At 44.8% G+C, this 18,137-nt stretch overlaps 1 long non-coding RNA gene across 2 annotated transcripts in view; it reads right to left on the reverse strand.

The window, feature by feature from the left end:
* Positions 1 to 400: 400 nt before the first annotated feature.
* The window catches only part of LOC143511594 (uncharacterized), a 37,255-nt gene continuing 19,518 nt past the window's right edge, over positions 401 to 18,137 (reverse strand). The window contains exons 1-3 of one of the 2 annotated variants that reach the window (XR_013130181.1): positions 12,015 to 12,063; positions 651 to 1,037; positions 403 to 564 (exon numbers count right to left, since the gene is read on the reverse strand). This is a non-coding gene — a long non-coding RNA (uncharacterized LOC143511594). Of the gene's footprint in view, positions 565 to 650; positions 1,038 to 12,014; positions 12,064 to 18,137 lie in introns of those variants that run through there. The other variant, XR_013130182.1, reaches the window with a different exon arrangement.

Raw genomic sequence — 18,137 nt, forward strand, 5'->3', positions numbered from 1 at the left:
TCCACACAAGCACGGGGTGCGCCGCCCATGGGCAGAGATGGAGTGCTTTCTGTATGGAGGGGGAGGTGGAGGTAAAACCACTGCATTCATAGGAAATGAGTGGCGTCTGGGAGCCGAAAGGTCCCTCCGCTCATCCTCGGAGCGCTAAACACATGCTGCTCCCTCACAGTACCGCCTCCATTATATAGATTTAAAGCAGTCTGACATTTCAGTGCAATCATACAGATGATGAGATAGCACTTAATCTTATTGAGCACAGGTAAACCAGACAAATCCAGTCAACATGCGAGACAGCAGGCTGAGTCCCATCCCCCCCCACCGTCACCCCTGCAGACAGACATTTATCCAGCCATTTCAGTCATTGTCATTGGAGTTAGTCTGGGTACCAAGAATGGTATTTCAGACATTCATTGATGATATTCATTAGAAGTTTATTTTGTAGATTAATGTTTCGAAGATTTCAAAGAAAGAAAATTGGTTTGCACTCGCACGTTCGATACCGCAGGAAACTCCATCAACCCCCATGAACGATAATATTCTTCTCCTCTCAATAATGGGGGAAAGCTTGAGAGATAACAAACAGAATCAAATTAACACTGCAAAGCAATAAACAAACACTAATATGCATGAGGCATTAACTGTACTCTCACCAGACGTTTCATTAGGAGCACCTTGGAAGTCATGTTGGAGGTCATGTTGGAGGTCATGTTGGAGGTCATGTTGGAGGTCATGTTGGTGGTCATGTTGGAGGTCATGTTGGTGGTCATGTTGGAGGTCATGTTGGAGGTCATGTTGGAGGTCATGTTGGAGGTCATGTTGGTGGTCATGTTGGAGGTCATGTTGGAGGTCAGGTTGGAGGTCATGTCCAACTCAGGTTCCCCTTCCTCAGTTCTACCAGTGGTTCATGGAGGGAGAGGGGGGCGGGGCACAGGAAGACCATCCTGCTGTTGTCATGCCTCCTGTTTAAAATGTTGCTTTGCTGCTCTGATACACACTAATGCTCCGTTCTGGACCGAAGTGCTGTTTACCCATAAGTCCTGGGGGTAGAGACACAAAAAGACATCCAGTGTTGAGCACACATGCAAGACAGACCAGGCATTTTGAATGCAAATGACTCACTAAATTACTTCTTTCATATTATTGGATTAAGATAATTGCAAAATAATTCCATTACATCTGTGCTTTTAGAAATATTTAAGATAGGATATGAAGCGGTGTGTTTTCTGCATCACGACTCTGTTTAATAAAACAGCTTTGCTGTCTCCCTGCGTGGGCACATTAAGAAAGTTAACAGCTGAAGTCCAGTCGGCATGCACTAATGACTTAAAGTGAAGTCCAACAGTGTCAGTGTTGATCATGTAACTGACCTAGGAACAGTTGTGTTCGCATCAGTGGACAGCATCTTCAGTATTTGGCTAATGGAGGTGAATCTCCTCACTGTGTATATGGTGTGGACATAATCAGTGTCAAACTCTGATGGGCAGTTTCCTAAAATATGAACCAGTAATTTTTTCCCCCCAGAAGAGTTCTAGACAATGTTTGATTCGACAGACTTCATCCACACTGATCTCTTCCAACATGTAGCCCACACCTGACAAAGCGCCAAACTTGGATCACCGAGCGTGACGGTCCGGTCCGCCAGTCCTCTCCGGGAGACCAGCAGAGTGAGCAGGCGCAGGCGTGGAGACCACAGCGACGCTCGGAGCCGGAGCAGCGGGAATCGCACACAACTCTCACAGGCGGAGTGAGAGGAGGAGGAGGGGTAGGAGGAGGAGGAGGAGGGGTAGGAGGAGGAGGAGGGGAGGAGGGGAGGAGGGGGGGGCGTCCCTCAAACCCTCACCCACCTCACCCAGCCGTCCACCTGCACACAGCCTCCACTTTCTACATGCATGGCAGGAACCAGGAAACAAATCGGGCTCAGTAAGATGAGATTACACGCACCGCAGTGCCACTGGGGGAAATGAGACACTGTGCTGTAATCTTTGTTTTTCCTGCAGTGGCTTTAAGCCTAAACAACTGTTTTAATAATTCATATGCATTTAACGTACTGGCCAACAGAACCTGCAACGTTCTGCCAACATCTTGGCACTTCATCCTGCTGGAGAACAGCTATATCTATCTAAATGTGTGTGTGTGTGTGTGTGTGTGTGTGTGTGTGTGTGTGTGTGTGTGTGTGTGTGTGTGTGTGTGTGTGTGTGTGTGTATACAAATTCAAGATTAAAGAGTTTTATTGTCATGTTGAATTCTTCACCAATACCAAAACCTCACTTATCCTAATAAGCTGAGATCACAATATTATCACCAGTCAGTGCAGTGGTTGTAATGCTGCTCTTTACAGCCTGTCCTTGTCTTTTAACCAGTAAACCACAGAATAGCACCCTCACTAATCCAGTACACGCACATACATGTGGGGACCATATGGCCCACAGCCCACGCAGACGTGCAGCCTGACGGAGGTCTGCAGTTGGAGCAGGTCCGCTGTAGCCCAGATGGTGTTCTCCTCTCCATGTCTGCAATGGCAGGGAGCAGGTGAGGATCAGCGGCTGTAGGGTGGAGGTCCAGCCTATGAACCCCTCTGATAGCCAACAAGCCTGGATGTAGCCTTCAGCAGAGCTAAATCACACACACGCATATGTACACACACATGTACACACCCACACTCCCATATCTGTAATCACACACACACACACACACACACACACACACACACACACACACACACACTTCTATATCCGTTGAGAATTTTCCCATCTCCCCATTTTTTCTCTCCCTCTACTCTCATCTCTCCCTCCCATCTCACCTCACCATCCCCCTCTCCCTCTCTCCATCTCCCCCTCTCTCTCCTTCTATGCCCCTCCCTCTTTCTTTCACTTCCCCTCATAGAGGATGTGTTGATTTCTCTCTGCATGCACAAACAAGCCTCCATCCTCACCCCCCCCCCCCTCACCCTTGCACTCTCTGCTTCCGATGACATCGTCGGTGTGGAGCTGGAGGGGGAGCTTGTCTGGGCTCACACCAGCGGGCCGGCATAATTCACCGTGGCGGGCACGTTTGGACCGCCCCTCCGTCTCCATGGCGGCGATAATGATGACAGGCGAGCTGGTAATGGGGCAGGCAGGCAGACAGGACCGGTACAGATAACCCTGGCTGGGAGCTGATGGACACTCTCAGTGCCATTACCCTCCATCAGGTGGAATTACAGAGGGAAAAACCCGTAGCGCTGTGTGTTATTACCAGAGTCAAAGCTCAACATACGTCATCACTGAAACAAGGCGAGAAACCAGAGCCAGCAGGGTCCGCATGTCACGCCAGGGCTCGTGTCTGGGGAGCGGCACGCGTGCGCACACACACACACACACACACACACACACGTACATACACGTACACAAACATACACACACACACGAACATATACACGAACATACACACACACACACAAACACAAACACACACACACGCACACACATGTACACGAACATAAACACAAACACACACACACACACACATACACGAACATAAACACAAACACACACACACCCACGAACATACACATGAACATACACACACACACACATATACACAAAAACACACACACACACACACGTACACGAACATACACACAAACACACACACATACACACGTACATGAACACACACACACACACACACGTACATGAACACACACACACACACACGTACATGAACACACACACAGACGTACACGAACATTCACACAAATACACACAGACGTACACGAACATACACACAAATACACACAGACGTACACAAATACACACACACACACACACACACACGTACATGAATGCATTCATCCACATTCACATGCATGGACACACAAACCAAACAAACACACCTCTGTGATTTTAGTATGCTTGGTTTGAACAGTGTGTTTATGAGTCTTAAAGCAATGCTACATAATTGTACGCTCTAACCTTAGCAAATCTATTCTCTAATGCACAGGTTAATTTTTTTCATTGTGAAACATTACTTTAAAAACAAGTTAGTGTCTCTTCACATTCCACTGCGAGATAATTGTTCATTATGAGAAGGCATAAAATATTTAGCGCTTATCTGAACTCAGGGGTACAGGGGCCACAGACTGCCAGGATGAATGCGTTGAAACTAAAAGTGAAATGTGGGTGCATTACTACCGCATAAACATGTTTCTGTATGGAAGTGTTGCTGGTGTAATGCTAATACTAGGAGAAGACCTGCAGATGGGGAACCAGAGCTAGACACATCCAACGACCCTCGTCCAGCCCAGATATTTACACACCAGCCTAACAGGCAACTTATCTGCTCCACAACACAGAGTGCAGCGAGAACACATTCTGAAGTTCATTATTCCAGCCACAATGCCAGGATGAAAGGAGCTTTAGAGAGTTCAGAGGGATTCGGGAGACGCTGGAGTGAGGAGGGTGAGACGAAGGCCTCGCAGTATTAACAGTCATCATTCTGGAGCTGTAGTGTTTTTTGGGTTCAAGGTGGTCTAATATCATTTTCAAAATCAACTTTGCACTGGTGAAACAGACTGCACGACAAGACTATAAGTCTAGAAATCTCATTACGTGTTCCCTTTTGAGCTCATGTGCCGTGTGTGTGTGTGTGTGTGTGTGTGTGTGTGTGTGTGTGTGTGTGTGTGTGTATGTGTCAGTGAGACAGAGAGACAGACAGACAGAGAGACAGAGAGAGAGGGAGAGAGAGGGAGAGAGTGTGAGTGTGTGAGAGAGACTGCATCAGCTTGAGAGTGTCTGCAATAGGTATTGCATCACGTAGCTTATAATAGCTTATTAAATGGAAAGTTCTCACAGTGGTCCAGTTAATTTATTACTGCACACAGAGTAAACTCTCACATGGGCAGACTGGGCAGACGCCATGTCAGACACACGGCAATGGAGAGAAGGGAGTGCCAACTTAGTCTGCAGTCAAATTAAACACCTCAGAGAGCAGTAATCTCAGCTTCTGCTGTCAGGGCTGAACCGGTCATGGCAAATCAGGCCAAAACATATTCAGGCAATTAAGGTTATCTGATATCAGCATCTCTACACACTACCTCGACAGGAGCGGAGTGGAGAACTCGTCCCGGGCACTACCATACACACCTGTTTATTCCCTGTTCTGCAGGACTGGTAGATCAGCACTAAACCAGACATGCCAACAGAACCTGACTACAGAGAGCCATGAGGCAGCCGTATGAGCAGAATAACAAGCAAATTATCATCATCTCGTAACCCAAGATCACTACCGTAACCCAAGATCATCACCGTAACCCAAGATCACCACCGTAACCCAAGTTCACCACCATAACCCAAGATCACCACCGTAACCCAAGATCACCACCATAACCCAAGATCACCACCGTAACCCATGTAAGAAATGTTTGAGTAAAAACATGAAAATGCATTGAACACTAGTCAGAAGGAGCACAGAACCAGCTGAACAGTGACCCAGTCCAGACCCTGAACTCATCCTCCCACCATTCAGAGCAGAACCATCATATAATCACATCACTCCAGTGGCATCAGGACTGATGCAGTGTGACGGCGGGAAACTTTATATCAAAGCAATGATCCAGAATGTAAAGAGAGCAGAGACAAGCAACCACACATCGAAACATAAGCAGTCCAAATAATCACGTCTTTACATAAATACAGTTTTTCAGTGAAGCTTTATTCTCATTAATTTTAAACCTAGACATTCTTTTGAGGTTATATTGAATTAGACATGTTCACATCTTTCATCACTTAAGAAAAAAAAGGAATACTATGTGTCAAACTTGAACTCAGTAAGTTTCTAATTTGTGTATAGTGGTGAAGGTGAGTGTGACCTCCACGTCCAGGGAAAGCACAGCGTATGTGAGAGGACTGTCACATTCTGTGAGGATCAGATGGCAATCCAGACCATACACGGCACATTCCTGAAAAGGGGGAGGAGCATCTCATCAACGTATGTTTCCTTTCAAATGTCACCTAAGTGTTTCTTTAAGTCTTTCTTGGTGTTGACTGTGCTGTCTCAACAGCTCCTGGGTCACCATGATTCACGCCGTATGGATGGTGGGTTCTAAGAGATGCCAGTGCACGAAAATGCCAGTGAGTGAGTGAGAGGTGTGGAGAGTTTGGAGCTAGACATGTCATACAAAAATTTGGCTTCTATAGCAATACCATGTTTGGAATTACAATTTTTCATATCAAACAATAACTTGGAATTAAAACCCACAAAATGTCCTTCCATTGTCTGAGTGTAAAATATTTTTACACAGAAATTCAGATCATAAAAGATTGTTTTTTAAGCGAAATTTTGCTAAGAAAAACAAGAAAAGATTTTGCTTAATAGACACGTTTTGCATGTCTGTCTAGCGCAGATGAAACAGTGGCCTGATGAAGTTCTTAGTTAAAAAATAAAGAGTAATAAAAAGAACATTCACAGTCCTAAAGACACAAGACCACACCATGTAGACTAAACCCAACATTACAGTTAAGAGCCAATCCTAAAGACACAAGACCACACAATATAGACTAATTAATAAAAAAAATAAAGAGTAAAAAAACCATTCACAGATTAAGCCATTCACCCAGTGAGATTAAGCTGTTCTCAGTTCACCCAGTGAGATTAAGCTGTTCTCAGTTCACCCAGTGAGTTTTAACAGTTCACCCAGTGAAATTAAACAACAAAAAAGACAGATTTAAAGTGTGCAGAAACAGTCTAAATAGTCGTTTGAACTAACCTAGTGAAAACCGGGACATTGAATGATTTTATTTATTTTTTTTGCCGGGACCGAATATTAAAAAGAAGGAAAACCGGGACAAACCGGGACAGCTCGGGAAAACCGGGACAGTCCTGGGAAAACCGGGACCCAGTGATATTAAACAATTCACCCAGTGAGATTAAACTGTCACCCAGAGCTCAATTTTGAACACCAGTGATGTAACATTTACAATTAGCTCAATGTATGAAATGTATTAGTTAAGTAGGTGGCTACAGGCTTGATGGAAGCACAAACAGAAGTGGATCACGAGCTCAGGGGCGATTAGCTTCTCAAAAACAGTTCAATTCTCAACAGAACATTTCACTGAGCACTTAAGGTTCCTGGAGGAGCGTTTAACTTTGCTAACCTGTTGTAGAGGTCAGGGTACGTCTGGACCACACGCTTAGCCAAGTGGCTGCTGCTGCCAGTCACGCAGTGGAGAGATTTATAACACCTTTTACATACTGGTTGTGTCAAATCTGATGGGCTGGCCATTTTCATCAGTGGTGGAAACAAAAAATGGCCACACTTATCTCCCTGACCTCAGACATAAGGAAACAGCCACTTTGGCATAGCCCTTCGTTTTTGGCACAACCATGCTACTTAGCTCGCTAGGTTACTGCCTCCCATACAGTCTGTGCTGCCGTCTCACTGCTCAAGCCAGCTGACGGAGTCAGGGTGGCATAGAGAGCTCAGAGCATGCACCAACATGCCAGCTGATGGAGTCAGGGTGGCATAGAGAGCTCAGAGCATGCGCCAACATGCCAACTGATGGAGTCAGGGTGGCATAGAGTGCTCAGAGCATGCACCAACATGCCAGCTGACGGAGTCAGGGTGGCGTAGAGGGCTCAGAGCATGTCTACACTGAGCTCCGTCTATGGGCCACTGAGTTTAACTCTCAAAGTTGGAGGCTGAGGGTTCCAGACGGCTCTGTGGAGTGAGCTGTTAATACCAAGCAGAGAGAAAAAAATCCCCAGAGCCAACATGTCGTATCTCTCTGACCACTGTCTGATCCCAGCTGCAGGTGCCTGGGAGGTGGGACTGGTTAAATACACGGAGGTGGTCCATTAGCAGCGCTCTGTTGAAATGAGGTCGTCTCTAAGCAGATTCAGCCCACTCGCTTCTAGAACGGTCGTTATTCTCATCGCCAATCTCATCATCAAAGAGCTGTTTTCTCTAATCGCAATGAAAGGAGGGCAGTATTAGTCAGTAACTATGCTTGTATGTGACTGCAGCTCAGGAAAAACTACGCTGTTAAAACCCAACATATTAAAATCTTATCCTGCAGGACCACGGGATTCATGTAAATTGTTTAACTTCAGGCCAAAGCACTAATGTAGGTACTTAAAAGTCTTGGCTAGGATAGCATCTGATGGGGGCTTCACATTTTCTGGTCCAATGAAGCTACAGCGTATGAAGTTTGACTTTCATTTCAGGACATACCCAGTGGCTTCAGCTCATGACTGGCATCTTAGACACACATTAAAAGCTTTTCCGCCAGTGCCTGGGTGCAGATAAAGTTGGTGACGTGTTGTGAGCAGAGGCCAGCTGGAGCAGTTTCCCAAAGATCTGCTCCGCCAGGCGTCAGAGAGCCTGGCAAATCTGCCTCCATTAACCACGGTACCAGCTCACACACACTCACACACGGTGCTCACCCGCCCTCTCCCACAGGGGCTGCAGACGGGTGGTGTGACCTCACTCTGCAAACAAGATCCGGAAGACATCACCATGCCAAAACACAGCTCATTAAACACCATTAGCCAGTCATCACAGCACAATGAATCCCATCTCAACTCCTCTTGGTTCAGCTTTGGGGTCACAGCTAAAGAGGGAAGGAAAAGCCAAGCAAATGAAGCTGAGTCTCTTCTTAATGGAGCTTATAGAACAAACAGATAGAACGTAATGATGCTAACAATGATCATAGACAAAGATTTGAACGTAATTATTTGGAGGGAGGGGGGGCACCTGGTGGTACTTGGGATTTTATAGCTGACCTGAGAATGCCTGCCCTAAAAGAGGATCAGCACAGAATGTCACAAGAGGAAATCCTGATCTGTGGTGGTGAACCGAGAGCAAACAGACAGATACAGAGGGAAAGCGTTTAGAAAGGAGGGCAACTTCTCAAATTAAACTCTTTAATGACTTTTACATTTACCAAGTGCTGGGGAAATGAAATCAAGGTACGATTGTTCCTTTTCAAATGTGTAATCAACCATGGAGAATTGCAGCAAATTAAATTTGTTTTAAATGACAGTTGCCATATCAGGGAGAGAAAGTCAGGTGAGCAGAACAGAGACCTCTGTGTTGGGAGGGGGGGTGGAGAGGGAGATGGGGGAGTTAGAGACAGGCAAGGGGAGGGAGAGAACAGATAGAGAGAAGAGGAAGAGAGAGGGAGATGTCAAAGGAAAAGAGGTAATTGCACATCAGAAGCTGACAAAATGGTGTTTTGATGCAGCAAAATTGGTGTCTGAACGTTTTTCCGCATGCAGCTCGTACACAAAGATAATCTCAGGATTCACAGCCTCTAAGGCAGAGCAGCCTGCACAGCCGTGAAAGCGCTCGTCTTCTCCATGGCACTGCCAACAAGGCGTGGTGTGAGTCCTCCACGAGGCTGCCTGTAAGGCAGGGAGGGCTGAGGAGGCTGTTCCAGCAGCCACAGGACGCTCCATTCACATTATTTAATCTTCTGTACAAGGCAGAGCATTTTTGTCATTTGGCATTGGGACATATTAAAGGATTTATTAGCTGGGCATTTGTGCACATAATCAGGCTCCACTAAATATGTCAAATTCCCATTCGATTTATCCTGATTATGAGGGATTTAATCAAGCCCTGGACCTGTAAATACATATTAAAGCTCACATGGTGTCCCCCCCCCCAACACTGCCCAACTGCTGACTGTAGAAAGTCTTTGTGTAACCACTTATGGCTGGTGACGCGAGGGGACATTCTGCTCATGTCAGTGTGGGAGAGCTTGTGCTGGCCAACCACACCACTAAAGACACAAGACCACACCATGTAGACTAAACCCAGCACTGCATTAAGAGCCAATCCTAAAGACACAAGACCACACCATGTAGACTAAACCCAGCCCTGCATTAAGAGCCAATCCTAAAGACACAAGACAACACCATGTAGACTAAACCCAGCCCTGCATTAAGAGCCAATGCTAAAAACACAAGACCACACCATGTAGACTAAACCCAGCCCTGCATTAAGAGCCAATCCTAAAGACACAAGACCACACCATGTAGACTAAACCCAGCATTACAGTTAAGAGTCTATCCTAAAGACATAAGACCACACCATGTAGACTAAACCCAGCATTACAGTTAAAAGTCTATCCTAAAGACACAAGACCACACCATATAGACTAAACCCAGCATTACAGTTAAGAGTCTATCCTAAAGACCTTGCACTACAAACACTTGGGCTATATCAACAGTTGCACTGAAAAATGTTCAGCCCTTTCAAGGCAGTGTATTGAAGTAAATGAATGATTTTTGACATAATTAAAATCTATTAGATCAACCTTTAGTAAAAAAAAAGCCAATGAGAAGTTTTTCCTATATTTTCTGATTTTTGTGAACTGTTTATTAGCAAAATATTTCCACAAATGTGCAGAATTATTTGATGCCCAAAGTCAGTATTTCGTGGAGCATCTTCATCCCTTCATACGCTCGTAATCACACACACACACACACACACACACACACACTTGGGATCATTGTCTCATTTCAAACTCCAATGCATACAAAGCTTCAATTTACACAATGAATCACTTGCTTGGTGTTTCAAGTAAACCATGACGCCAATCACATGGTGAAGTTTGCGCAGCAGCAGAAGATCCCTCAGACATCCCATCCATCTTGGTCATAAAGCTCGTCTTTCCCACACCAGATGTCCCACTGGTCCAAGGGTCTAAATGGTTCCAGTTTCATTACTCCATAAATCTCTGGAACTTCTCAATACTCAAATTCAAAAGTCACCTTTATAAGAGCTTGTTGGTAAAGGGTGAAGTACAGAGAGAGGTCTTTGTTTGTGTAATGGATATCGAGTAGTGTTAATCGTGTGGTGTTCACTAAGCCATCTTAGAGTGATCTGATTGTTTATAGGTTCTTGTTTGGTTTCCCTCAGCTGTTCTATTCCAAATGTCTCCCACAACACGTGGTCTTCCATGTGCAGGCTGGTTTGTTCCTGTATCTACTTTATTGACGTGACGTATGGTACTGTACGTGTTTGAGATGTTTCCTTGTAGCTGTTGTCTTTCTGCTCTCATGTAACACTCTGCCCTCTGCGCCTCGTGGGCACTTCCGCCTGTTCGGGGCTTGGAGAGGATTGTGAGCAGCATTTATAAATATCGACTATTGCTGAAACAAATTAAGTGTAATTATAGAGTTCTCAATGGTTTAATTGTGTTTAGCACAATTTTGTAGCCTTTCAGACTGGCAAATGATTAAAAAAATTTTAGTGAATAGGGCTTTAATAATTATGATACGGCTGCATTCAGAAAATAATTTTTTACTCAGAAATATGACCTCATACATTTTTGCCATCAATTTGAATCTCAGGTAATTTGAAAATATTCTAGCTCTTTAGAACCCTTGAATTTGTAAGTGCTTACGGTCTCACAGAAGGCTGCAAAAACATTTGAGTGCAAATGTACAGCCATACAGTACCACAGTAAATATGTGAAAATTGTAAAACCATTTAGATTTAACCAACGTCCCTCAACCAAAGCCACGTCCATTTAGCCACCAACAGGACACATCTCCACACGTGTCCAGTACAGGTGGATGAACACTACACACTCCTGAACGTGCCCCTTACAGCCTGTTGTGTGTATTACGCAGGGTTGCCAACTTTCACGCATTGAGCGTGAGACACACGCATTTGACCGTCTTCACACGCTCTCACGCCACACATCCGATTTCTCACGCCGAAAAAAATCTAGTTTATTTACCTCTGATCCACATCTATGATTCAATGAGTTACTAGTTCGCTCTGGCGCCAACCACCGGGGATCGATCGATCGCGATATAATACTTAATTTGTGTCCATTTTACGTTCGCAGCAAACGTACATAATAAACAGATGCTTTTTTACAGGAAACAATCACTGTTGACCATTATTATAATTAGTAGTAGTAATGCTAGATGATTTTATAATTATTTTGACTAAAATATTGTGGATGTGTTCAATCAGACCAGACAGGATGACCACAGAACACAAGATCCTGAGCACTGACCTGTTAAGAGACACTGCTGATTTACACCCTGAAAATGATCCTCAAAAAATATTTTCTATTTTTAAGTTTCTAGTCTAAGGTGTATATAAGATAAAAGGTTGAGAGTAGAGGTGCGAGAGCTGAACACGCTGTGCTAAGCTCACACAGCTGCCCGTGCACACTAGCCTAATTCAAAGTGAAATAATGCCAATTTCCCTCGCTCTAATTGCAGTTACACTAGGAAATGGGCCGTATAAATCCAGCTCTGAATGGGTTCTGCCACTTTCCAGAGGTCCTGCAGGGAACGCAGGCGGTCAGGCAATAACAGCGCCCCCTGAAGGTGAGCACGTTTGATAAGAGTTCTTTATTATTTATTTACTAGTGGTTAAGAAAAGTCATTGTTTTGGCTAATTACATTTTTGGAAAACAATTTTAAACCTGGACTCCTGTTGACAACAGTGACATTAAGACATGGAACTGATAATGACAGCATTAGGTAAAGCGCATGCACAACTTCAATTCTGAAGCTGATTAGGTTTGTATTGATTGTTCAGCTTCTACACTCATGACTCAGTTCCTGCAGGACCGCACTGCTCCGGTCTGGTGCAGCGTCCTAGCCATTCCCAGGACCACATTCTGGGCTACACTGGAGATGCCCGCTCAGAACTCAAACCCACAACCTCCTGTAAAGTCAAAAGTGTAACCCACTGATCTATTCAGACACTACATATTTTTACACATTAAGAGAGAGAGAGCAAGAGAGAGAGATGGTATTACAAGGTCATTCATTACTTTATGTGTTTTGGACAGACTATTTAGTATTGTGTGTCTGTCTAGACAACCCAGCATCTGACTACAGTCTGATGACCTGGGTTATCCCTGACCTTGAACACCATACTGCTGACTGAAAGTTATGGGATGTTCACCCTGAAATAACTTTCTGAAGACAAGCTGGAAACCAGAATAATCCACATCTCAGATTATTAATGCCAATTCATCAGTACCAGTGTCCTATATGGTCAGTGGGTCCTTCACTGTCATTGAAGCTGAGAGCTTAGGCACACAAGCCATATTGTACAGAACATGTGGCCGTAATGAGTGTTAACTGTTTTTCAAAAGAGGAGTTCTTCAAACGTCATATCTAGTACAGCCACAAAGACAGCATTGCGGTAATCTGAAGATCTATGATGTGAAAAGGCAGAATGACTGAAATTATATAAGTGAAGTGAATGTTCCGAATAACCATCATACATTGCAACAACCCCTAAATAACATTTTCATTTGCATCAGTCTTGCTAATCAAAGGGAGCTGATAGGCCTTTACTTTGATAAGAGCACTGCCTTTAACTGCCTTTAACTGCCTTTTATGAAAACTAATTAAGAGACCTTCATTGCCAGGAAAGGGATCGAATTACCAGGAGCATGGGGATTACAGCGTTGCTTACAGAATGCTTGTCGGTACTTGGTACTTGGAATGCTTGGGGTCTGTGTTTTCATAGCCTATGACATGTTTACACTGCTATAAGAGTGTGAAGGGTTCTCAAGTTTTTGGTCATAAACTTTGATTAAAAGTGTCTTTTCTTTTAACATTTAATGTTGGAGACTTTTCCAAACTACGCATGACCAGATTGTGTGTTCCTTGCTAATAAGATGTTTCTTTGAATACTCTGACTATTACATGGGATACGTCAGTCAACTAAGTGAAAAACACAAGACAGGCCCTGCATGGTCTCTGAAAAACACTTACAACTTCTTCCTGATAACGTCACGGTCTCGCCATTTTGAAGAAAGCAACAGCTCCGTCAGGGGACTCTGAAGAGACACAATCATGACCTTTAGCAGACTGACCTGCTGCTTTGGCTCAGTCTCTCTCTTTAAGGAGATCATGGCTGATGGTGCAGCTGTGACCTGCAGCAGCAGGGCTGACAGTCCCTACATCCCCGTCAACAACACTGTTTATGTTTTGCTCAACTTACGGATGTGAGGAGTCACACCTTTCTAATAAAAAGGTTATCGCATCTTTCCAATCTCTTCCAACACTGAGAAGTAATAACCAGGGGAGTTTGGTGCCACACACATACAGTAATGCCGGGCTTTCAGGGGGTTGTGAAGCACACCAAGAAGGGAGATGTACAACATGGGAACTACACTTCACACAGCACAGGATCACACAGGATCACACAGCACAGGATCACAGCACAGGATCACACAGCACAGGATCACATAGGATCACAGCACAGGATCACATAGAATCACAGACCATGCACAGGTCTCCTGTACAAGCACAAAGACAGAGGGGGACACACACAGGTCTCCTGTACAAGCACAGAGACAGAGAGGGACACGCACAGGTCTCCTGCAGGTGTCACTCATCACTTTCCCTTAGGGACCTAACACAGTGCTGCTGCCATATTGACAATGGCACAGAGCTGCTTTAGAATGTAATCACTATATTAGAATATGACTGATGTTCACAGCCCACATTATGAAAACCAATTACTCTACACTACAGATGAGTAAATGCCTTCTTAAACACCCATTACAACTTCATTCCTGTCCACATTCTGACTCCACGTGCAGTCTGGCCAAGACATAACAGATCAACAGATCAATAGATCTGTTGTAAATTTGCACAACTGCCTCTTAAAATACGTCACACTGTGTCTCTAGATGTCGCACCTTGAAGGTGGATGCACACAAAATACAAAGTGCCTCAGCTGCCTTGGGACAACCTGGTAGGATGTTTGATTTGTTTTTATCGATTCATTTTTGGCTGCTAGGTGGCGCAATAGTGCCATAGGGGTAATGGAGAAGGTAGACAGACGAACTGTGTGACTTTGTGCTTTAGTCTCTGGTCTTTGCAGTGGTGAGCATGACCCATCAAATGAAGAATTGTCCTTTTGTTCAGCTGCTCTGCTTCACAGCTTTATCGTGTCTTTATGTGTAAGTAACAGCTAATCTAATCGAATTACAAGATTACATAATTGCGTTATAAACTACATTCACCGGCCACTTTATTAGGTACACCTGGCTAGTACCAGATTGGACCCCCTTTTGCCTTCAGAACTGCCTCAATCCTTCGTGTCATAGATTCAACAAGGTACTGGAAACATTCTTCAGAGAGTCTGGTCCATATTGACATGATAGCATCACGCAGATGCTGCAGATTTGTTGGCTGTACATCCATGATGTGAATCTCCTGTTCCACCACATCCGAAATGTGCTCTATTGGATTGAGATCTGGTGACTGTGGAGGCCATTCAAGTACAGTGAACTTGCCATGTTCAAGAATCAACCAGTCTGAGTTGATTCTCGCTTTAGGACATGGTGCTGCTGGAAGTAGCCATCAGAAGACGGGTACACTGTGGTCATAAAGGCATGGACATGGTCAGCAACATTACTCAGGTAGGCTGTGGCGTTGACACGATGTTCAATTGGTACTAATGGGCCCAAAGTTGCAGGAAAATATCCCCCACACCACTGCAGCACCACCACCAGCCTGAACCATTGATACAAGTCAGGATGGATCCATTGTTTTCATGTTGTTGACGCCAAATTCTGACCCTACCATAGGAATGTCGCAACAGAAATCAAGACTCATCAGACCAGGCAATGTTTTTCCAATCTTCTAATGTCCAATGCCCTAAGTTCTCAGCTGACAGGATTTGCACCCGGTGTGGTCTTCTGCTGCTGTAGCCCATCCGCCTCAAGGTTCGACATGTTGTGTGTTCAGAGATGCTCTTCTGCATACATCGGTTGTAACGACTGGTTATCTGAGTTACTGTTGTCGTTCTATCAGCTTGAACCATTCTGGCCAGTCTCCTCTGACCTGTGGCCTCAACATGGCGTTTGCACCCACAGAACTGCCGCTCACTGGATATTTTCTCTTGTTCAGACCATTCTCTGTAAACCCTAGAGATGGTTGTGTGTGAAAATCCCAGTAGAGGCCCGTGTGAGGTGAGTGGGGACAGAACAGAACCTCTGGAAGCAGAACTTCTGCTGAGCCGTAAGTCTGGAGCAACACAGCGTATGACTGGATCAAACCTCAGCCAGGTCTCAGGGAGATCGCCCTTTAACTTCAAATATCCCACATTTAAAATTCCAGTGACAAAACAACACTTTTGTGACTGCGTCGTGTCACTTCCTGAATGGAAGCCATTTCTTTGAGCAGGAGGGCGGTGACACTCGGGCACCCAACGCTCGAGCTGGTGTCCGAACTCCTGCACATCCATAAATCAGAACGACTTTGCACAGCCGCATTAATGGAGACACAACAGAAGATTAATACGTCTCATGCTTCTGATAAAGGTTAATTTGCTAAAAGTATGCATCCGTTTGAAGCAATTACCACCAGATATCTGGCTGTACCTGCAGAATTAGGGTTGCCATGGATACCCACGGAGCCAGTAACAAGAATGTTGCCCTGCATGACAACATTTCGACTGTATTCATTACACAGATCCTGCCAAACTATGTCACACTTAAAACTAAACCAAACCAAACACAAAACAGATTTTTTACAAGAAAACCTACAGGCAATTGGGGTGGTGTATGGGTGGATGGTCTCTGAACCACACTCTCTAAATGGGGTGGAGTATGGGTGGATGCACTCTGAACCACACTCTCTAAAGGGGGTGGTGTATGGGTGGATGCTTTCTGAACCACACTCTCTAAACGGGGTGGTGTATGGGTGGATGGTCTCTGAATCACACTCTCTAAAGGGGGTGGTGTATGGGTGGATGGTCTCTGAACCACACTCTCTAAATGGGGTGGAGTATGGGTGGATGGTCTCTGAACCACACTCTCTAAAGGGGGTGGCGTATTGGTGGATGGTCTCTGAACCACACTCTCTAAAGGGGGTGGTGTATGGGTGGATGGTCTCTGAACCACACTCTCTAAAGTGAGTGGAGTATGGGTGGATGGTCTCTGAACCACACTTTCTAAAGGGGGTGGTGTATGGGTGGATGCACTCTCAACCACACTCTCTAAAGGGGTGGAGTATGGGTGGATGGTCTCTGAACCACACTCTCTAAAGGAGGTGGTGTATGAGTGGATAGTCTGTGAACCACACTCTCTAAAGAGGGTGGTGTATGGGTGGATGGTCTCTGAACCACACTCTCTAAAGGGGGTGGTGTATGGGTGGATGGTCTCTGAACCACACTCTCTAAAGGGGGTGGTGTATGGGTGAATGGTCTTTGAACCACACTCTCTAAATGGGGTGGTGTATGGGTGGATGCTTTCTGAACCACACTCTCTAATTGGGGTGGTGTATGGGTGGATGGTCTCTGAACCACACTCTCTAAATGGGGTGTTGTATGGGTGGATGGTCTCTGAACCACACTCTCTAAAGGGGGTGGAGTATGGGTGGATGCACTCTGAACCACACTCTCTAAAGGGGGTGTTGTATGGGTGGATGGTCTCTGAACCACACTCTCTAAAGGGGGTGGAGTATGGGTGGATGGTCTCTGAACCACACTCTCTAAAGGAGGTGGAGTATGGGTGGATGTATGGGTGGATGGTCTCTGAACCACACTTTCTAAAGGGGGTGTTGTATGGGTGAATGGTCTCTGAACCACACTCTCTAAAGGGGGTGGTGTATGGGTGGATGCTTTCTGAACCACACTCTCTAAACGGGGTGGTGTATGGGTTAGGGATGTCCCGATCCAGCTTTTTGAACTTCCGATCCGATACCGATATTTATTTGCACTTCCGATCCGATACCGATATCGGCCGATACCGATACCGGCCTATCCGAGCATGTATTAAAGTTTAAAGTTATTTAGCCAACTTACTTTGTTGTCAAACTCATGTTGAAAAGCGTTTTACTCTTGATAACAAGTAGCCAGCTGAATTAGGTGTGTTTGAATAATACACAATGGTTGGTAAGGAGAAACTGACCTGTTTATTTAGCAATTAATAAACTCAAAATAGACAAAATATTAAATAACAAACAGAAATAGCATCAGTAAACCAAGGATTAAAAAGCCACAAGTGCAAATAATATTGTAAATTATATTTAAAAAAAAAACACACAACCTGAGTGGAAAATAGTCTATTATTAACATTAACATTAACATCCATCAGTGCTCTTGAACAAGTGTAAACCAAAGCTTAAAAAAAAATCCGTGCACATATCGTAAACTA

The sequence above is a fragment of the Brachyhypopomus gauderio genome, chromosome 4 (genome assembly GCF_052324685.1).
Source record: "Brachyhypopomus gauderio isolate BG-103 chromosome 4, BGAUD_0.2, whole genome shotgun sequence".
Taxonomy (NCBI): Eukaryota; Metazoa; Chordata; class Actinopteri; order Gymnotiformes; family Hypopomidae; genus Brachyhypopomus; species Brachyhypopomus gauderio.